Source organism: Chiloscyllium punctatum, chromosome 9 (assembly GCF_047496795.1).
Source record: "Chiloscyllium punctatum isolate Juve2018m chromosome 9, sChiPun1.3, whole genome shotgun sequence".
Classification (NCBI taxonomy): Eukaryota; Metazoa; Chordata; class Chondrichthyes; order Orectolobiformes; family Hemiscylliidae; genus Chiloscyllium; species Chiloscyllium punctatum.
Window position 1 is genome coordinate 28034538 of NC_092747.1, and position 23622 is coordinate 28058159.

General features: G+C 42.2%; 1 long non-coding RNA gene across 1 annotated transcript; it reads right to left on the reverse strand.

The window, feature by feature from the left end:
* Positions 1 to 570: 570 nt before the first annotated feature.
* Positions 571 to 19650, reverse strand: LOC140481235 (uncharacterized). The gene is made up of 3 exons (XR_011961483.1): positions 19591 to 19650; positions 8105 to 8207; positions 571 to 1184 (listed from the first exon to the last, which is right to left on the reverse strand). It is a non-coding gene; the product is annotated as an uncharacterized lncRNA (long non-coding RNA).
* Between the last annotated feature and the right edge of the window lie 3972 nt (positions 19651 to 23622).

The following is a 23622-nucleotide window of genomic DNA, read 5'->3' on the forward strand; positions in this document are numbered from 1 at the left end:
GACCTTCTCCAACCTGCCACCACTATCACTCCAATACTTCACACCCACTCAATCTCTGCTGCTGTGTTACAAAGTTAAAAATCAGACAACACAAGGTTATAGTCCAACAGGTTTAATTGGAAGTACATTAGCTTTCAGAGTGCCGCTCCTTCGTGAGGTGGTTCTGGAGGACACAATTGTTAGACACAGAATTTATAGCAAAAGTTTAATGTGTGATGTAACTGAAATTATACATTGAAAAATACTTGATTGTTTGGTGAGTCTTTCATCTGTTCAAATACCATGATAGTTTCACTTCTTTCATGGTGTAAATCACGAAACTTTTTTTTAAAAAGTTGCATTCTCAGGTTAACTGTAACAATTGGTGTTAGCTAGACAATATGTTGAAGGTGTTAGCCCCCTGTGTTCTCTGTCTGTGCCATAATGTTTAGACTGATTCTAATCTGAAAAGTGAGATAACAGAGTCTAAAATTAATTCATTGCAGCAAAGTACAATGTAACTCTGCAAGTACAAATTCACCCCACAAATATATATGTATATGTGTGCTTGTGGGTTTTTGTGTGCCTGTCTGTCTGTCTGGGTTAGGGGGTTGTGAGTGTGAGAGTGTATATGTGTGTGTATGTGAGTGTAGAGGGTCTTAAGTCTGTGAGGAGGTGCATGTGTGAGTGTGGGAGTGTGTGGGTCTGTAGGAGTGTGTGTGTGTGTGTGTGTGTGTCTGGGGTGGGGGTTGTGAGTGTCTGTGAGAGAGTGTATATGTAGGTGTGCGTGAGTGTAAAGTGGTCTAAATCTCTGAGAGGATGCATGTGAGAGTGTGTGTGTCTCTAAGAGTGTGTGTGGGTGTCTGTGTATATGTGTGTCCGTGTGTATGTGTGTGTATAGGAGTGTCTGTGTGTGTGTCTGTGTGTGGAGGAGTGTCTGTGTGTGTGTAGTGCAATGGTGATCACCTGTAGTGTGACATGAACCCAAGGTCCCAGTTGAGGTCCTCCCTATGGGTGTATGGAACTTAGCTATCAGCCTCTGCTTGGCCACTTTTCAGTGCTGCCTATCCCGAAGTCCGCCTTGGAGGATGGTCACCCAAAGGTCCACAGTCGAATGTCCTGGACCACTGAAATGTTCCCCATTCATCCATTGCCATAGCCTTTGCTTGGTTTCCCCAATGGACCATGCCTCAGGGCATCCTTCCCTGCAACGTATAAGATAGACAACGTCGGCTGAGTCATATGAGTACCTGCCACATACAAGGTGGGAGGTGTCCCCACGTGTAATGGTGGTATCCATGTCCATACTCTGACACGTCTTGCAGCGCCTACCGTGACAGGGTTGTATGGAGTTGTCCTGAGAGCTGGGCAGCTTGCTACGAACAATGATTTGTTTGAGGTTTGGCAGTTGTTTAAAGGCAAGCAGTGGAGGTGTGGGGAAGGTCTTGGCGAGGTGCTCATTCTCATTGCTAATGTATTGCAGGTCACAAAGAACATGGCATAGTTTTTCAGCTCCTGGGAAGTACTGAACAACGAAGGGTACCCTGCCGGTTGCAGCATGTGTGCAGCTGTACCCTGAACTGCTTCTCTCTCATTTCAGGAGGAGAATAACTCATGAAGGAGCAGAAAGAGTCACAACGGGTTGTGACTGCCCAATGATTGGCTCCTCGTCCCTCATGTGAAGAGCATCCTGACTCTAACTGCCCCAACCTGCTAACTGATCAAGTCCAAGCTCCCTGGACTAGTATTTATTTAGTATTAAATAATCTTGCCTCACTGCTTTCGAAATGCTTAGATGAAACAACGAGATGCTCCTGGCATGAAGATGGGTCTCACGGCCCTTCTTGTGTGATCCTGCTATAAATCCCATCATAGCCCATGTCATTCAGGTTCCTAAACAAGATTCTATCTAATATATCTTTCCTGTATCATGATCGAGTCTGCAGAGGTGATACCTGTGAAACATAACATCCTCACGTTTGGATTTCAACTCCCTTGAGCTGAAGACTGACATTCCATTAAGCTTTTTGATTACTTCTTCAGTAATATATAAACATCTATGTTAAAAGAAACATGTTCTAAAGGAGAGTCGCCTGACCCAAAATGTTAACTCTGATATCTTTCCCTAGATGCTTCCGTACCTGCTGAGTTTTTCTAGCAAATTCTGTTTTTGTTTCTAATTTCCAGCATCTGCTGGGGGGAAAAAAACTTGCAGTTTTTATATATGTAGAAATCCAATTTTGGTCTTAATTTTCAATGATATAATGTAAATATATTATGCAGATTAGTTTCATATATTTTAAGCAGAGAAAAGATTTCTGCCTTCTGAACCTTGCCCATGTGTGGTTCAAATTTTTCATACCTGGAAGATGAGCAGAGTTGGCCTGCTTGGAGCTATTTCACAAAGAATTACTGATTTTTCAACACCTTCACAAGGTGCTTCAGCTAAACTCAGTATTTCTCCACAACAAGCTGAGTGCAGCCAGGAAGCCAGCAATTGAGATAACTAAAGCTGAAGGATTCTCAGCAGGTAAATTTTTATTTCACATTGCTCAGTTTAAAAATGTTTTAAAGTCCTGATTCATTTTAGATAAGTTAATATGTCAACCTAAATAGGGATTTAATTTACAAGCAAAAGCTCAATGGATGACAAATATTGGTATAGATCCACTGTGATCACTTAAGGCAGACTTCCCTGACAATAAGCTGCATGTACAAAAGGAAGGAGGAAACAGAATTGAATGACAAGAATATCCATTTGATCCATTTGAAGTGTAGGATCTACCTTTGCATCCAATCGTGCTTAAATGGTAATTAGAAAATCAGAAGTGGGTCATGAGTGACACATGGGTAACCCTGGATTAAACCACAGATGGACAAAATCGAAAGATGAATTTAATCATGCAAATTCCCATATTCACTGCAAGTACCTTACTTTGAATTGTTGAACTATCACTTGGAGATTGATAATGACAAAGAAGGCTTGCAAATGTCTGAGAGTCATGCTAATGAATCATTCTACTCTGACAGGACAGTGGCAAATGTAAAAGGTCACACATGTGAGTGAGTCTTTGTGTTTGCTCAGCTGGCCAAAGTTTCTGCTGTCTGAAACTGCAAACACCACAGGTACACTCAGGGATCATGTTTGCTTGCTGTCTTTTTTTAAACAATACTGCCTTATTTTGATAAAAGCCCTTGAAATTTCAAAACTGTAAGCATGTGAAGTCGGGAATTGATTATTCTTCAAATGGGAACAAACAAGGAAAAAACCTCCTAACAAAACTGGTAAAGTTGGAGATGGATGTCTTCTATTCACATCTTCATCCTTTTGATAGGAAACAAAAGCAGTGAACAAGCAGTTGACAGTTTAAGAAGCTTCTCCTGTCAAAAGCTTAGAAAAATGCATTTACTTGGTGTGGATTTGTAAAATTGGCTAACGGAGCATCATCCAATCTGTGTGATAATAAATACAGGAAATTGAGAAATAGCTGTGTGGCCTGCATTTATTTTTATGTTGAATTTTTCTGAAGTAGAAAAAGCTCCATAAAGAAGGGACTGATGACTTGAAAATAATGCCTTTTTCCCAGTGATGTTTATATTTTGTAACCAGGCAGATTTTAATCATTAATGATAGTTAAAGGTTATACTTGTGAACTACAATCACTGAGTTCAATGCAAACAAAATAACTGTAGATGATCTCTTCATGATTTGGGCATCGAGATGTATAACAATAAAAATACATTTAACTCAAACCTTAATTTGAATAAGTTGGTTATATGTTTGATATATGCATATAGATTGTGCGTGCATAAACTAACTTTACCAAAAAGTAAGATAAACTCCACAGCAACCTCAAACATACTTCATCGTGATGATGATATTGATTTAAGAAAGTGTACAAATTTTAGACCATAAGACTGTAAGACATGAGTGGAAGTAAGGTCATTCAGCCCATTGAGTCCACTCTACCATTTAATCAAGGCTGATGGACATTTCTAACCTGCACTCTCCCCGTATCACTTAATTCCTTGTAAGATCAAGAATTTAACAATCTCTGCCTTGAAGCCATTTAACATCCCGGCCTCCACTGCGCTCGATGGCAGTGAATTCCATGGGCCCACCACTCTCTGGCTGAAGAAATGTCTCATTTCCGTTCAAAATTTACCCCCTCCAACTCTAAGGCTCTGCCCACAGGTCCTAGTCTCCCCAACTAATGGAAACAAGTTCCCAGCATCCATCCTTTCTAAGTCATGCATTATCTTGTAAGTTTCTATTAGATCTGTCCTAAACCTTCAAAACTCTAATGAATACAATCCCAGGATCCTCAGCTGTTCATCATATGTTAGGTCTACATTCCAGGGATCATCCGTGTGAATCTTGGTTGGACCCGCTCCAGTGCCAGTACATCCAGGTGTGGGGCCCAAAACTGGATACAGTATTCTAAACGGACCCTAACTATAGCTAATTAAGTCTCAGAAGCACATTGCTGCTTTTACATTCCAACCCTCTTGAGATAAATGACAACATTACATTTGCTTTCTTAATCACTGACTCAAACTGCAAGTTGACCTTTAGAGAATCCTGGACTAGCACTCTCAGGTTCCTTTGTAATTCAGCTTTATGAATTTTATCACAGTTTAGAAAATAGTCCATACCTGTATTTTTTATTCCAAAGTGCAAGACCTCGCACTTGTTCACATTGAATTTCATCAGCCATTTCCTGGACCACTCTCCTAAGGTGTCTAAATCTTTCTGCAGCCTCCCTTTTTAACACTGCCTCAGACCTTTTGCAGCTGAAACGCTCATTCATGTCTTTGTGAGATCTACACTCAACTTGCCAATGCACTCTGAGCTAGTCTCTCCCACATTTTGCCCTCTGTAAACTTGAAGTCATCCAAATCTCAGATATCTGTGTCTGAACACACAGCAGGTCCATTCACTTAACCCCTTTCTGCTCACTGACTTACATCCACTCCCAGGCAAGCATCATCTTGAGTTTACAATTTTCATCCTTGGATTGAAATCCCACTATGTCTTTGCTATTTCCACCTCTTCAGTCACATAAACCTTGAAGATATCTGTCCTCTTTTCATGATGGCCTCTTGGAAATCCCTGGGGAGACCAGTGGAAGGAAGTATGGGGTAGAGCAGTTCAGTGAGGGGTGGGGGCAGAAAGAAGTGCAGGGAAGGGGAGTATGGGCTAAGGAAGTATGGGGAGGGGAGTTTGGGGGAATCAGTGCAGTGGGAGGAGATGCAGGGAAGGGAATGCAGGGGAACGGAATGCAGGGGAAGGGTGGATGGGGGCCAGAGAGTGCCAGAAGGTGAATGCAGAGGGAGGGGAAGAGCAGGGCTGACAGCAGGGAGAAGGGAAGTGGAAGAAGGATGATGCAGGGGTGAGAAGGGTTGTGCAGAGAAGAGGGAGGGGGTTCAGGGGAAGGGTGAGGGGAATGCAAGGGGGAGAGAGGATTGTAGGTGAGGGAGGGGATTTTGAGAGGGGACTGTGAGAGAATGGAGTCTGGGAATTGGAATTTGTCAATAATTAAAATAAATATCGGGAACTCATCTGTGTAACTAAACAAAGTAAAACTTTAACTGTTGATGGTACTGGCATTTAATAAGCACACTAATACATAGGAATTATTCTTAATTAGTTAAGAAATTAATGAAAGTAAATTAATCAGATAGGAATAAATATAGTTCTTGAAGGGCTGAATGGCCTACTCACACTGCTATTTCCTAATTTGTATGTGAGTAATATGTGGTGTGAGAGAAGGGGAACTGGTAGATGTGCTGCTCTTAGATTTACATAAAGCATTTGGTTATGGCAGAGAACTCATGACAGTGATAGGAGATTGGCTGACTAACAGGAAGCAGAGAGTCAGCATAAATGGGTCATTATCTGGTTGGCAAGACATAGTGAGTGGTATGCCACAAGAATCACTGCTGGGACCTCAACCTTTTATAATTTATGTAAATGATTTGGATGAACAGACTGAAAGTATAATTGCTAAATTTGCTGATAGCACACAGATAGGTAGGGAAATAAGTTGTGAAAAGGAAACAAGAAGACTATGAACTGAAGAGTGGGCAAAATGTTTGTCAAATGGATTATAATGTGGGAAAATGTGGAATTGTTAGTTTTGGTAGGAGGTATAAAAAGAAGCACATTATCTAATAGGATGAGAGATCACAGAGCTCTAAGTTGCGGAGGGAACTGTGTGTCCAAGAGAATGAATCACATTATTTCGTATGCCAGTACAGCAAGTAATTCATAAAGTGAATAAAATGGTATCATTTATTGTGTGGACATTGAAAATAAATGTGGGGAGGTTATGCTTTAGTTATACTGGGTACTGGTGAAGCAACAGCGACTCAGAGAAAGTGATGAGTGCAGATGCTGGAGATCAGAGTCGAAAAGTACGGTGCTGGGAAAGCGCAGCAGATCAGGCAGCATAACAGAAACAGGAGAATCAATGGTTCAGGCATAAACCCTTCATCGTGAATGTTGGGGGGGTGCAGGGCTGAGAGATAAATGGGGGAGTGAGGACTGGGGGTGGGATGAGATAGCTGGGAAGGAGTTAGGTAAATGGAGGTGGGGGGAATGGTGTTAGGTCGGAGGGGAGGGTGGAGCGGATAGGTGAAAAGAAAGATACAAAAGTAGGACAGTTCAAGAGGGCAGTGCCGAATTGGAAAGTTGGATCTGGTTGTGTAAGGTGAGATGAGGAAACTGGTGAAGTTGACGTTGATGCCATGCGGTTGAAAGGTCCCAAGACAGAAGGTGAGGTGTTTTTCCTCCAGGTGATGGGTGGTTTGGATTTGGCAGTGGAGGAGGCCCCGGACTTGCATGTCTTTGATGGAGTGGGAGGGGGAAATTGAAGTGTTCAGCCACAGGGTAGTGGGGTTGTTTGGTGCATGTGTTCCAGAGATGTTCCCTGAAACGTTCCGCGAGTTGGCGTCCTGTCTCCTGAATGTAGAGGAGACCACATCAAGAGCAATGGACACAGTAGATGAGATGTTTGGACATACAGGAAGATCTCTGCCAGATTTGGAAAGATCCTCCACAGCCAAATCCAAGCCACCCATCACTTGGAGGAAAAATGCCTCATCTTCCGGCTTGGGACCTTCCAACCACATGGTATCAACATCGACCTCACCAGTTTCCTCATCTTCCCTCCCCCCACGTCATCTCAGATCCAAACTTCCAACTTGGCACAACCCTTTTGAACTGTCCTACCCGTCCATCTTCCTTTCCACCTATCCGCTCCACCCTCCCCTCTGACCTATCACCATCCCCCACCTGCATCTGACTCTCATCTTCCTAATTGCCTCACACCCACCCCAACCCCACTCTCCTCCTTATCTCTCAGCCTCCTTTCCCCTCCCCCGTGTTCCTGATGAAGGGTTTGTGCCTGAAATGTCGATTCTCCTGTTCCTTGGATGCTGCCTAACCTGGTGTGTTTTTCCAGCATCACTGTTTGACTCTGGTGAGGCCACATCTGGAGTATAGTGTGGAGTATCAGTTTCCCTATTCAAGGAAGGATGCAAATGTATTGATTGCGGTTCTGAGAAGGTTTCACAAGTTTAATATGTGAAATAGGCAACTTTTCTTATGATGAAAGATTAGAGAGGATAGCCTTTTACCCATTGGAGCTTAGAAAAGTAAGAAGTGACTCACTTGAAGCTTACAGGATTCTGAGGAATTGTGCTAAAGTGGATGTGGAAAGGACCTTTCCTCTGGTGGGAGAATCTAGACCAGGAGTCATTGTTTAAAAATAAAGTTGTCTATTTAAGACCAAAATAAGGACAATATTCTTCTCTCAGAAGATCATAGGTCCTTTCTTCCTCAAAGGTTGGTGGAGGCAGAATCTTTCAATATTTTTAAGGGAATAGTAGATAGTTTCTTGATAAGTAAAGACTTGAAAGGTTATCAGGTGGGCAGGAATGTAGATTTGAGGTTAAAATCAAATCTGCCTTGATCTTAATGAATTGTAAGGCAGGTTTGAAGGACCGAGCAGCCTAATCCATCTCTTAATTTGTATGTTTGTATGTTACTGAGGTAAATTAAAGAGAGGTGTTGCATTTGGTGATTGGATAGTTACAAACGCCAACAAACAGATATATTTACCTTCTCTCTGAAATTGTCTGAGTCATGAGACTGTCAAGAAAATTTCCATGCTAGGTGTTCAGATTTTGAAAGGTTGTTCCACTCTGATTTCTGCAAGAATCATCTAAAGAGAAATAAAAATTAAAAAGAAAAATCAAAAGCAGCAGTCAAGACAAATTAACCAAGAAAGACATTATTAACAATACTAAGGAATAATTTCTCAAACAAGTAACAGAGTCTTATGCGCAAGATGATCCCAAATTCAAACCCAGTTCTATCCTGAGTTAGTTGATCTCAGGTGTCAACATGATGGTAGCATTGGGGATGCAATTGTTGATCTCTGCAATTGATTGAATTATTCCTAAGGGTAGGTAGAGAGTAATTATATATTCCTCCTGGGGCTGTTGGTGTGGAAAATGAGTTTGGGCAAAAAATACTCAACTGTGAGGATCCACATAGTGAAATGGCTGTAACTGTATTCCAAAAAGGATTGAGAAGGTCAATTAATTGATTGAAAAAAACAATGACAAAAACAATGTCATTGTTCTGATTCCCCTGTGACATGAAGCATATTATTAAATTGGAGAGGGTTCAGAAAAGATTTAACAGGATGTTGCCGGGCAGGAAGTGTTTGAATTTTTAAAAAATAGGTTGAATAGGGCTGGGACTTTTTCACTGGAGTGCAGGAGGTTGAGGGGTGTCATAGAGTCATAGAAATGTACAGCATGGAAACAGATCCTTCGGTCCAACCCATCCATGCCGACCAGATATCCCAACCCAATCTAGTCCCACCTGCCAGCACTCGGCCCATATCCCTCCAAACCCTTCCTATTCATATAGCCATCCAAATGCCTTTTAAATGTTGCAATTGTACCAGCCTCCACCATTTCCTCTGGCAGCTCATTCCATACACGTACCACACTCTGTGTGAAAACATTGCCCCTTAGGTCTCTTTATATCTTTCCCCTCTCACCCTAAACCTATCCCCTCTAGTTGTGGACTCCCCGACCCCAGACAAAAGACTTTGTCTATTTATCCTATCCATGCCCCTCATGATTTTATAAACCTCTTTAAGGTCACCCCTCAGCCTCCGACGCTCCAAGGAAAACAGCCCCAGCCTGTTCAGCCTCTCCCTATAGCTCAAATCTTCCAACCCTGGCAACATCCTTGTAAGTCTTTTCTGAACCCTTTCAAGTTTCACAAACAACTTTCCGATAGAAAGGAGATCAGAATTGCAAGCAATATTCCAACAGTGGCCTAACTAATGTCCTGTACAGCCGCAACATGACCTCCCAACTCCTGTACTCAATACTCTGAAAGCAGTAAAGGAAAGCATACCAAATGCCTTCTTCACTATCCTATCTACCTGCGACTCCACTTTCAAGGAGCTTTGAACCTGCACTCCAAGGTCTCTTTTTGTTCAGCATTACTCCCTAGGACCTTACCATTGAGTTTATAAGTCCTGCTAAGATTTGCTTTCCCAAAATGCAGCACCTCGCATTTATCTGCATTAAACTCCATCTGCCACTTCTCAGCCCATTGGCTCATCTGATCAAGAGCCTGTTGTAATCTAAGGTAACCTTATTCGCTGTCCACTACATCTCCAATTTTGGTGTCATCTGCAAACTTACTAACTGTACCTCTTATGCTCGCATCCAAATCATTTATGGAAATGACAAAAAGTAGAGGACCCAGCACCGATCCTTGTGGCACTCCACTGGTCACAGGCCTCCTGTCTGAAAAACAACCCTCCACCACCAGCCTCTGTCTTGACCTTAAAGAAATTTATAAAATTATGAGGGGCATAGATAAGGTGAATAACAAGGGTCTTCTCCCCAGGGTGGGTGAGTTCAAAACTAGGTGACATATTTATAAGGTGGGAGGAGAAAGGTTTAAAAAGGACATGAGGGGCAACTTTTTTTACATTCACATGTGGAGTGAACTGCCTGAGGAAGTGTTGGATACAGGTATAGTTCCAACATTTTAAAGACTTTTGGATAAATACATGAATAGGAAAGGGATATGGGCCAAATGCAGGCAAGTGGACTAGTTTAGATTGGGAAATTTGGTCAGCGTGGACTAATTGGACTGGAGGGTCTGTTTCCTTGCTGCATGACTCAATAAGAACAAAGAACAGCAATAAGTAACAGAAACTAACAGTTCACTTTTGCTCCTGATCAAGCTGTTCTTCCAGAATTATGACAGAAGAGCAGTGAATTAGATCAGGGCCTCAATACCTTGCCCTAGCCTTCTGTCAGGGTTACTGAATTGCTTACTAAACAGCGGATTTTCCATTTGCTCCTCACAAACCTGCTGATGTAGGAATGGAATGGGGTGGAGGTGGGGCTGGTGTAGCAGGAGGTGGATACTGCTGCATAAGGTCATGGTTTTGAAAGGGTGAATGTTGGAGGTTGCATTGGCCTCCACTCAAACTGATGATGTCACACAATCTTGGGTGGAGGACCAGGAGTTTAACCTGACCTCCTGATGGAGACAGACATGTCAATTCCAGCTCCTAATAATGTTTGTAATTGTGCCTAACTTCTTTCTGTATCTGTACCTATTGTCAACATGCAATAAACTGCACTTATTGTTAAGACAAGCTCCTCTTCTTGTTAAAAGTCAATAGCAATTTATCCTCTACCATTGCTAATTAGATAGGCCCTTAGAAAGGGGAATTGGTATTAGCACTCTACCTGAACCACAGACTGCCTGTGGTTCATACAGGAACAAATGACAGATACTTTTGGGCCTGATGTTTATAAGTCTCTACCGTGTTACGGAAATAGTAGGCTAATACACCAAGTAAGGTCAAGCACATTAGCCCATGAAGGCAAAAGTAAAGTGTATCTGCTTTGCGTCCTGGACCTCTAATAAAGCAAATGAAGTTGCACTCCCACTTTCTTAATATCACCCTATAACTGGTATGCTGCAATATGTAGCTGTCTTTGATGGACAGACAATCAAGGTGGGAAACAAATGGTACAGTTGTCTGCCTGTCCCATCCAAATGAAAGGAACAGCCCCTTGATTGTTTGGACTTAGATAAACAGTTCTGATTTGTACATTCTATCATTTAAAATGCCAAAAGCTTGACACGCAGATTTTCAGCTAGGTAAAAACAAGGACTGCAGATGCTGGAAATCAGAGTCTAGAATAGAGTGGTGCTGGAATTCAGCGTCCAGGTGGTCAATTTGAGCATGCCAATATCTAGTTAAGCTCATTTTGTCAGCCAAAACAAATATTTCATTGTTTATTGTTACATAATTTCAAACCAGTATTTTAGTGCTTACCAAGTCACATCTGGAACTAGGTCAAAATGTGACAATGTTGCCTATTAATGTAGACCAACTGAAGAAGACCACAAAGGAAGACAAAACAATGAGGGAAAGATAACATCAAACACATCTGTGAACAAATTTCTTCAAATGCTCTTCTGCACTGACCCAGATTCTATTGTCAAGCAGCAAGACTAATGTCGTTCACTGTTATTTCTGCCTAAATGTTACAGTAACTTCAGTCAAGGAGCAGTTGTTCAATTAAATGTCCATATCCAAAATTTGCTGCCTGAATTGTGCTGTTCTCAAAATTGCATTTCATTCTCTACCTCACCATTAACAAGCATTGAATGCCACGAAGCTGCAAAGTAGATACAAATTGAACCATGTAGTAATCTGAGGTGGTTAGAGCTAGTGATGAGAGATGATAATATCCTTTTTAGAACATTATCGTAATTATTAATCAACTTCTCTGTTGCCAAAACATTGTTATGACTTGTTTTGTTCATCCACATTCTGAATTGTCTTTAGAGAGTTTAAAACCATTAAATTCTCAATTTGAATGTTATCTTACTTTGGGCTCAATCTTCCTATGTGTTGGCAAATTACCATTTAAGAGGGTTTCATGGAAGATTTCTCTCTGTGAACCATAGCAAGTTCTCTCACAGAATCTTCCACTGCTCACCTCTGTAATTAGGCATCCAGGTTCCATGTGTCCTTCTTGTTCAATCATACACTCACAGAGGCACAAGTGCTCACCCCTGCGGGGAACTTAAGGCACTAATCCTAGCTGCACATCCCTTCACATCCTGCATACCGGGAACAATCATTCAAAGTCTGCTACTGTCCACCATTCTTGAGGAGGTGGCCAAGATAATGACATTGACACTTCAGTTCATAGAAAGGAACCTGGAAGTCCAGACAGATGAGATGTTGAAGAGGAGGACCATCCTCTTTCATCAGGACCACCAAAAGGAGGCAGAGCACAAGACAGAGCACAGAGCACAAGCATGTAGCATCAATAGTGAGAAGAAATACCCAGCAATACTGTAAGAAAGTAAATGATCTTCTGAGGTGTGCAAGGTTACCTCATGCTTAATGTAACTTTGTCATTACACACAGCTCTCTCCAAGGGCCATGGTCTGCCAGTCTCACTACTTTAAGTCTGGCTTCCCATTTGAATTAAGCAGCAAGGCAAGGCAGAAATGCTGTGAGCTGATAAGTCTGAATGAAGCAACAATGCGGACACCTGCTCCTACTGCCCCCTTGACCATGACCCCACCTCCCACTACCAAACCATCATCTCCCAGAAAATCCAGAACCTCATCACCTCAGGGGATCTCCCATCCACCGCCTCCAACCTCATTGTCCCACAACCCCGCACCGCCCGTTTCTACCTCCTGCCCAAAATCCACAAACCCAACTGCCCCGGGCGACCCATTGTCTCAGCCTGCTCCTGCCCCACCAAACTCATCTCTGCATACCTCAACACGGTCCTGTCCCCCTTAGTCCAAGAAGTCCCCACCTACGTTCGGGACACCACCCACGCCCTCCACCTCCTCCATGACTTTTGCTTCCCCGGCCCCCAACGCCTTATCTTCACCATGGACATCCAGTCCCTATACGCCTCCATCTCCCATCACGAAGGCCTCAAAGCCCTCCACTTCTTCCTTTCCTGCCGTACTAACCAGTACCCTTCCACTGACACCCTCCTTCGACTGACTGAACTGGTCCTCACTCTGAACAACTTCTTTTTCCAATCCTCCCACTTCCTCCAAACCAAAGGAGTAGCCATGGGCACCCGCATGGGCCCCAGCTATGCCTGCCTCTTTGTCATGTATGTGGAACAGTCCATCTTCCACAGCTACACTGGCACCACCCCCCACCTTTTCCTCCACTACATCGATGACTGTATCAGCGCTACCTCGTGCTCCCACGAGGAGGTTGAACAGTTCATCCACTTTACTAACACCTTCCACCCCAACTCAAATTTACCCGGACCATCTCAGACTCCTCCCTCCCCTTCCTAGACCTCTCCATTTCTATCTCGGACAACCGACTCAACAAGGACATTTACTATAAACCGACCGACTCCCACAGCTACCGAGATTGCACCTCCTCCCACCCTGTCCCCTGTAAAAACTCCATCCCACATTCCCAATTCCTTCGCCTCCGCCGCATCTGCTCCCAGGAGGACCAATTCCAATACCGAACAACCCAGATGGCCTCCTCCTTCAAATACCGCAATTTCCCCTCAGACGTGGTTGACGATGCTCTCCACCGCATCTCCTCCACTTCCCGCTCCTCTGTCCTTGAACCCTGCCCCTCCAATCGCCACCAGGACAGAACCCCACTAGTCCTCACCCACCACCCACCAACCTCAGGATACATCGTATCATTTCCGCCACCTCGAAACAGACCCCACCACCAAGAATATATTTCCCTCCCCTTCCCTATCAGCGTTCCAGAAAGACCACTCCCTCTGCGACTCCCTCGTCAGGTCCATACCCCCCACCAACTCAACCTCCACTAATGGCACCTTCCCCTGCAACTGCAAGAAATGCAAAACTTGCACCACACCTCCCCCCTCACTTCCCACCAAGGCCCCAAGGGATCCTTCCATATCCGTCACAAATTCACCTGCACCTCCACACACAGCACTTACTGCATCTGCTGCACCCAATGTGGCCTCCTTTACATTGGGGAGACAGGCCACCTACTTGCGGAACGTTTCAGAGAACACCTCTGGGACACCCGCACCAACCAACTCAATCGCCCCGTGGCTGAACTTTAACTCCCCCTCCCACTCCGCCAAGGACATGCAGATCCTTGGACTCCTCCATCGCCAGTCCATGGCAACATGACATCTGGAGGCAGAGTGCCTCATCTTCCACCTAAGAACCCTCCAACCACAAGGGATGAACTCAGATTTCTCCAGATTCCTCATTTCCCCTCCTCCCACCTTTTCTCAGTCCCAGCCCTCAGACTCAGCACCGCCTTCTTGACCTGCAATCTTCTTCCCAACCTCTCTGCCCCCACCCCCTCTCTGGCCTATCACCCTCACCTTAACCTCCTTCCACCTATTGCATTCCCATCGCCCCTCCCCCAAGTCCCTCCTCCCTACCTTTTATCTTAGCCTGCTTGGCACACCTTCCTCATTCCTGAAGAAGGGCTTATGCCTGAAATGTCGATTCTCCTGCTCCTTGGATGCTGCCTGACCTGCTGCGCTTTTCCAGCAATACATTTTTCAGCTTCATGTACTAAAAGGCAAGGTCAGGCAAAGCTGCTGTAAGTGTCTAAGTTAACACAAAGTGAATGATCACTAAGAAAACAAGGCCTTAGATGCATCCTATGTTGGTTTATGAGATTGGTGTGTGTCCCTTTGCACAGAATGGCTGGCCAGGACCATTCCAATGTAAGGTGTCACTGAGCTCTAAAGTGCTGAAGTGTCTTCTGAATTAGTCCAAAATTAGTTTTTCCCATACATCTCCCCATACCCTCACTGTCCAATTCCAAGGTCAGCAACAATGCAATGCTAAAGTTGGTGTTTTGTTGATACAATGAGCATGGGCGAAGGGTGGAGGTGTTCGCTGCCCATGGAGTGTGTCATGAGATGTTGGTGAATGACAGTGAACGTGGAGGCCTGGAAAATCAACCAGCCAACTGAATCAACTGGTTAAACATTCAGACTTTCAACTGGGAATTGGTACCACCTAGTTCCTCACCAGTGACTGGGAAAATCACAAACTACATAGAAATGATGCAAAATTAGTTAAGGATGAGGTGTAAATGCATACAGTAGAGTTTTCACCATTTACTGGCAAGATTCTCACGTAGCCGTTCAGAACATGATGGAAAAATCAGACCATTATCTCATGCCATTGAGAATATCATTTTTCCATTCTTGATGTATTAACCTAAACTTGTCACCATTATCCTCAACTACTTAAGAGCTGGGAAAATGTGACTGTTTTTCATTTCTGTGTCTTATTTTCTCTCTTAATCAATTCTTTCCTTTTCTGTCTTTATTTCTCTTTCTCGACCTAATTATCCCCTTTAGTTTATGATCTTCTCAGGCCTACTACTGTTTATTTCCAATCCGAAAATCGTATTCATTTGGAAAAAAATACCACTTTGATTGCCCAGTTCACTCATGATCCCAATGCTGCATTCCTGCCTGTGCCACTGTTACCTCACGTTTTCAACAACTAAATGGGTCAATAGATGTTGGGCTCATGGATAAACCTAATCAATAACAGTTATGCTAATACAGCAAAACCTAGCTTATTGTATTTCACTTACAGGAGAAGAATGCCAAAAAATGTCTTTGTGTTATGCTTCATAAAACGTGTAAATGTTTTTTACTTTCACCCTCTCTAGTTCTGCTCCTTTTAAATATCCACAAACTTGTTACAGTTGATTTGGCACACAAAGCAGACTTATTTTCAAAAGCAGAAGCCCAGAATAAAGTGAGTTAAATATTATACAACACCAAGTTATAGTCCAACAAGTTTATTTGGAAGCACTAGCTTTCGGAGAACTGCTCCTTCATCAGCTGATAATGGAATGTAAGACCATAAGACACAGAATTTATAGAAAAAGTTTACAGTGTGATGCAACCAAAATTATATATTGAAAAAGACCTGGATTGTTTGTTAAGTCTGAAAATGTGTTGCTGGAAAAGCGCAGCAGGTCAGGCAGCATCCAAGGAGCAGGAGAGTCGACGTTTCGGGCATCAGCCCTTCTTCAGGAATGGAGAAGAAGGGCTCATGCCCGAAACGTCGATTCTCCTGCTCCTTGGATGCTGCCTGACCTGCTGCGCTTTTCCAGCAACACATTTTTCAGCTCTGATCTCCAGCATCTGCAGTCCTCACTTTCTCCTGTTTGTTAAGTCTGTCATCTTTTGGAATGACCATGGTGGTTTAAATACTTTCACATGTAAAAGGGGAGGGAGGATGATGAGCTGCCTTCTTAAACCACTGTCGTCCATGTGCTTTAGGTTGATCCAAAATGCCACTGGGGAGAGTATTCCAGTGTGTAAATTCCTTTTACACAAATCCAACACACCAGGACGTCCCATCATATCAGGCAATGGGACCCTGTGTAAGGACCTCCTTGGTTATGTCGAGGGCATCTTGAAATCCATTGTACAGGGGAACCCCAGCTTCTGCCACAACACTACAGATTTCTTACAGAAACTCAGCACCTACAGACCAGTCGAACCAGGAACGTTCCTCATCACCAAAAGAGAAAATGCTGGAAAATCTCAGCAGGTCTGGGAGCATCTGCAAGGAGAGAAATGAGCTGACGTTTTGAGTCTAACTGTCTCTTTGTCAAAGTTTGTCCTCCACAATGACAGCATCGCCGCAACAGTCTCAGTACTAAACACCAACAACTGCCAATCTCCGAGCACCATCCTACAACTCATCCGCTTTATCCTTGACCACATTGTTTTCATCTTTGACAACCAGTTCTTCATCCAGACACACGGAACAGCCATGGGGACCAAATTTGTACCCCAATATGCCAACATTTTCATGCACATGTTCGAACAAGATTTCTTCTCTATGCAGGACCTCCAACCAACACTATGCACCAGGTAAATTGATGACATTTTCTTCCACTGGACTCATGGTGAGGAATCACTGAAACAGCTACACAGTGATATCAATGAGTTTCATCCCACCATCAACCTCACCATGGACTACTCTCTAGTATCTGTCTCATTCTTGGACACATGCATCTCCATCAAGGATAGGCACCTTAGCACCTCAGTCTACCGCAAACCCATGGATAACCTCACAATGCTACATTTCTCCAGCTTCCACCTGAACTATATTAAAATAGCCTTCCCCTACAGACAAGCCCTATGCATACAAAAGATCTGTTCAGATGAGGAGGAACATGACAGGCACTTGGAAGTACTCATGAATACCCTTGTAAGAATGGGGTACGATGCTCAACTCATCACCACTCCGACATGCTACAGCTAGAAACTGTAATGACTTCCTCAGGAGACAGACACGAGCTGCAACCGACAGGGTACCCTTCGCTGTCCAGTACTTCCCAGGAACCAAAAGCCTACGCCATGTTCTTCACAGCTTGCAGCACATTATCAATGAGGATGAGCACTTTGCCAAGACCTTCCCCACACCTCCAATTCTTGCCTTTAAACAACCACCAAACCTCAAACAGATCATTGTTCACAGCAAACTGCCTGGCTTTCAGGTCAACACCATTCAACCTTGTCACGGAAGATGGTGCAAGATGTGTCAGAGTGTTGACACAGATACGACCATTATACATGGGGACACCATCCACCATGTACACGGCAGGTACTCATGTGACTTGGCCAATGCTGCAGGCAAGGATGCCCTGAGATATGGTACATTGGTGAGACCGAACAGAGACTACGGCAACATATGAATGGACACCGCACAACATTCAACAGACAGAAGTGTTCCCTTCCAGTTGGAGAACACTTCAGTAGTCCAGGACATTTGACCTTGGACCTTCGCATGACCATCCTCCAAGGCGGACTTCGAGACAGGCTACAATGCAAAGTGGCCGAGCAGAGGCTGATAGCTAAGTTCGGTACCTATGGGGATGTTCTCAATCGGACAGATGTCCATGGTCATGGATCTTGGGTCCATGTCACACTACAGGTGACCCCACTACACACACACACACACACATATCCACAGCCACACATGCACCCTCTCACATACCCCTTTACACTCACACTCACACACATACACATACACACCCTCTCTCACAGGCACTCACATTGCCTCCCACACACACACCCACATACACACACACACACACACATACACATATAAGTTTGTGGGGTGAATTTGTACTTGCAGAATTACATTACATTTTATTTTGCTCAAACACTGCATGAATCCATGTAAGATTCTGTAAATCCCTTTTTTAGAAATAGAATCAGTCTGAACATTGAGGCACAGACAGCCTCACACAGGACACCTCACACCTTCAATGCATTATCTGGGCTGACATGGCGCCTATTATTAAAGTTCACTTGAGAACGTAACTTTTTTAAAAAGTTCTGGGGATTACATGTGAAAGAACTGAAACCAACATGGTCATTCTAAAAGATGAATGACTTAACAAACAATCCAGGTCTTTTTCAATGTATAATTTCAGTTACATCACACTGTAAGCTTTTTTCTATAAATTCTGTGTCTTACAATGTTATACTCCACAACCACCTGATGAAGGAGCAGCATCCAAAAGCTAGTGTTTCCAAATAAACCTGTTGGACTATAACCTGGTGTTGTGTGATTTTTAACTTTGTACATCCCAGTCCAACACCGGCAGCTCCAAATATTGAAAATACAGACTGATTTCACTTTATTTTTTTACTGATAGGATAAGTAGATGTCCATATTGTACAAGACTAACTTTTACAATCAAATGCTGGAGGCCTGCGCCTCCATTTAATTACACATATTTTTTTCGAAACAACTTGGCATTTCTCAGTCTAACTGAAAATTCGCATTAGAAATATATTACAGTGTTCTATATTAACTTTCCTTTCATCGGCAACCTGCTTGTCTATTTTGATGTGTTGTTTACATTCAATAGATTAAAGGAAGATGACTTGATATAAAAAGACTGTTTTCTCAGTAAACGAGTGAAGAATTGTTCAATACAAATTAAATCAGGCTGTGGTATCTTGAAACCAATGTCTCTTCATAATAAATCCTGTCACTGTGTACGCAGCAGGTCTGTCAGTCTCAGAGGAAAAGGTATTTAACATTTCGAACATACTGAATTCACCTAAAGCATTTCTCATTCTTTTACTCCCCTCAAAGCTTAATATTGCTATAGACTAGTTTCCTAAAATGTGTAAAATATAATCCATACATAATTAAATATAAAATCTGTATTTTTGATTTTGCTGAGTGCAATTGTAATACAAGATTCATCATCTCTTGCTGGGATCAGCTAACCCTGTAGTAATTGAAAAATCTATTCTTGGAAACAGATATGCATAATGCTACATCAAATATAGAAATATGAAAAATTTACAATGTAAAAGGAGGCTCTTTGGCCCACCATATCTGTGCTAGCTGAAAACAAGACATCTAGCCTGGAATATACAGCCCCTCCTCACTTTCAGAAGCCATGTTGTGGAACGTGTTACAATTTTTTATAGAACACGACAGATTAAAATCTCAAAGCAAATACAAATATTACTCACAATTCTAAAACTCAATATGTGATTGTCACTGAGCCTTCAGTGTTACCAAGAAGCTTTCAGTCACCAAAAACCTAATAAGACTGTAACAATTCGTCAGTTTACAATCTTTACCAAACAGTCAGCAAAGGAAATCTATCATAATATACTTCTTTCCCCTCTAAACTGCAGTCTCACTTCCTTGTCTATGTGCCAGATGGTACCATGCTACCCATCAGATGTTAATAGATTAAAGGGGAACAAACCCTCAGCGGTGAACTAATTCTATTCATTATCCCTTTCATTCTTCATTCCATTTAATTACTAAATGCTTCTCAGCTGTTCCTTGTTCCTCTGGTCACAGCACTTTTAACTCCATTATTATGTTGTTTTTACCAAGGGATGTTTAGTGGTCCTGCAGATAAGGAATTGTGCTACCGTTGGCAACCGCTTCTGCTCTCCTGTGGAACAATATATCCATCTTTGACCTACTTACATTAATCAAAATGAAATCAACCAACGCCATCAAGACATATGTTTACTGCTTAATCAGCACATTTGCCATTTTAAAACATTGCTGCATTTGGCAGCAAACAACACTGACTATACATTTAAAATAGTTAATTGTTAACATTTAAAGAGAAAGTGAAATACACACATACATTGGTATATCTGTTTGAGTTCTATATTTATGTAGATTTGAACTGAAGAAATGTCAATCAATAAAATAATAAAAGAGACCTAAATCACAATCAGATTTAATTATATACTGTATCACAATATACTGTGAATTCTTAATCCATGTTTCATAGTCAAGGGACATGACCAAAGAGTGGCATCTCCCTACATGGAGAAAAAAAAATGTTTAAGGGTAAATCAACTGGTCCATTCAGTCTGCTTGTATTTTCTTATATCTACCAGTGACAATATTCAAAGCTAAGTTAACTAAGGTCTAGGGTGGCAGATCATTTCTTAGTCAAAAGTGGTAAAGGCAGCACAACAGAGATAGTTTCAGGGTTTGAAACAGAGGAGAAAGGGGATAGTTGTACAGTATGGAAACAGATCCTTCGGTCCGATATATCCATACCGACCAGACATCCTAAATTAACCAAATCCCATTTTATGGAAACATCAGAGAGATTAAATGAGATTTAAAAAGATTATTTGAAAAAATTCTACCAGTCCTCCATATTTACTTTTTGGCCAAAGAAACACTTTATTCAAATAAAAATAAAAGAGCAACTTCAAATATGAAGGTTGATTTTAATCATGAGGACATAATGAATGTGGAGTAGGTGAAAAAGGTCTATCTCTTGCCCTTTTTGCTAGCTTACAGCCTGAGTTATTTTGATGTCCAAGTTATTTTGCCTGACACATCAACTTTCCTGCTCCTCGGATGCTGCCTGACCTGCTGTGCTTTTCCAGCACCACACTCTGGACTCTAATCTCCAGCACCTGAGTTCTCATTTTAGTCGATTTATTTTGATGTCAGGGCTTCATTTACAAGAAACAGTGAACCTTAGACATCAAGTTAGTGCCTGACTTTAATCCAAATTAGTTATCCAAATAGAAAATATCAGCTGGGTCTTAAAGTATTGGGAGTGGACCAATTTATTTTTACATTGGGCCACAAATTGCACTATTGTGCATCCAGGCCCACCAGAGAGCAAATTCAACACTTGATTAAAAGCAAAATGCTGCCAATATTGAAATTCTGAAACAAACACAAAGTATGCTACAGAAACTTAGCAGGCTTGCCAGCATCTGTGCAGAGACAAGCAGTGTTAATGTTTCGAGTTCAGTAATGAATTATTCATTTCTGAAGATTCTCGTTTAGGCCACTCACCACCTGATATGGTATGTGAAGTATATGAATAATTGCAATTGGGGTCCAATGTGTACCATAGTTGAATAATGTGAGTGTTTTCACCTACAATAGGCAGATGCTCAAGCTACTCATCTCAAAACCCTATTCAGGATGGCAGCTGTTGGAGTAACTGCAGAAACAATGTAGTTAACCAAGCACTACTACTTTCAGGTCACCGTTTACACCTGGTGGAAGGAGTTAAAACTGACCGATGATGTCTGTTCAAAAAGACCAATAACTTTTCATTGATAGACACGATGAGCTATCATGGAACATCATATCAGGTATTTTTAATGCAGATGGCCAGAAACAATAAGCATCCTTTCATATTAACAGATGCATTTTTAAAATCAATTCCTATTTTTTCACTTTCATTTTGAAAATTAAGCAATTTAAATTATTTTGGTTGTTATTTCAGCTGTTGTCTTCCTCAGTTAATTCAAATCCTAGTTCTGAAGTTCTAAAGAAGGCATAAATAAAAATTTCAAAGGCTCAAAGTTGCTAGATTTTTCCAAATGCATTTAAGCCAAACAAATTAGTTGCTTCATTCAGTAGCAGTCGGTAATGGTTGGCCTATACTGTTCCACTAACATCACTGCTAATTCATATTGAACAACTCAGCATTTAGCAGAAGTGTTGCTGTTTTCTCAATACCCAGGTCCATGCTCCACAGAAATACAGAGGACATTTAACTCAGCCACAGAATATAGGTAAGATCAGTATTAATTGCTTACTCCTAATAGCCCTTGAGAATATGATGACTACTGCAGTACGTGTGTTGAAGATACACCCATGTTGTTATTTGAGGAGTTAAAAATGGATTTAAAAAGTCAGCAATAATAATGGGATGCTGACATATTTCCAAATGAGGATTGTCTGTGACATGGAAGGCACCTTGGAAGTGGTTGCATTTCAACACAACTTCTGCCACAGATGGTGAAGGTTGCAAGGTTATGAGGGGCTGTTGAATAAGTCTTGGAGAGTTGCTGCATTGAGTCTTGTAGATGGTACAGACTGCAGCCATGTGCACTGTTGTTTTAGGAAATGATTGTTTAAGGTGAAGGTGTCAATCAAATTAGCTGTATTTTTCCTGGATTTGAGTAAAATATGCCAGACACTGAGGATTCTGTGAGGGGTGGCTCCCCTCTTGAATGAACAAACCTTACCTCCATCTACAAAACACACATCAGCTATTTTAATGGTTGTTTAATGTTGTACTTGTTTGATGGCTGCAACCACAATAAGACTTAATAAGCTTATTGCATATTACAGAGGAGGAAGTGCTCGATGTCTTGAAACACATAAAGATGGATAAATCTCCAGGACCTGGTCAGGTGTACCCTCGAACTCTGTGGGAAGCTAAGGAAGTGATTGCTAGGCCTCTTGCTGAGATATTTGTAAGGTGCCAGAAAACTGGAGGTTGGCTAATGTGGTGCCGCCATTTAAGAAGGGTGGTAAGGACAAGCAAGGGAAATATAGATCAGTGATCCTGATGTCGGTGGTGGGCAAGTTGTTGGAGAGAATCCTGAGGGACAGGATGTACATGTATTTGGAAAATCAAGGACTGATTAAGGATAGTCAACATGGCTTTATGCATGGGAAATCATGTCTCACAAACTTGATTGAGTTCTTTGAAGAAGTAATAAAGAGGATTGATGAGGGCAGGGTGGTAGATATGATCTATATGGACTTCAGTAAGGCGTTCGACAAGATTGCCCATGGGAGACTGATTAGCATGGTTAGATCTCACGGAATACAGGGAGAACTAGCCATTTGGATACAGAATTGGATCAAAGGTAGAAGAGGGTGATGGTGGAGGGTTGTTTTTCAGACTGGAGGTCTGTGACCAATAAGTACCACAAGGATCGTTGCTGGGTCCTCTATTTTTCGTCATTTATATAAATGATTTGGATGCGAGCATAAGAGGTACTGTTAGTAATTTTGCAGATGACACCAAAATTGGAGGTGTAGTGGACAGCAAAGAAGGTTACCTCGGATTACAACAGGATCTTGATAAGATGGGCCAATGGGCTGAGAAGTGGCAAATGGAGTTTAATTCAGGTAAATCGAGGTGCTGCAATTTGGAAAAGCAAATCTTAGCAGGACTTATATACTTAATGGTAAGGTCCTTGAAAGTGTTGCTGAACAAAGAGACCTTGGAGTGCAGGTTCATAGCTCCTTGAAAGTGG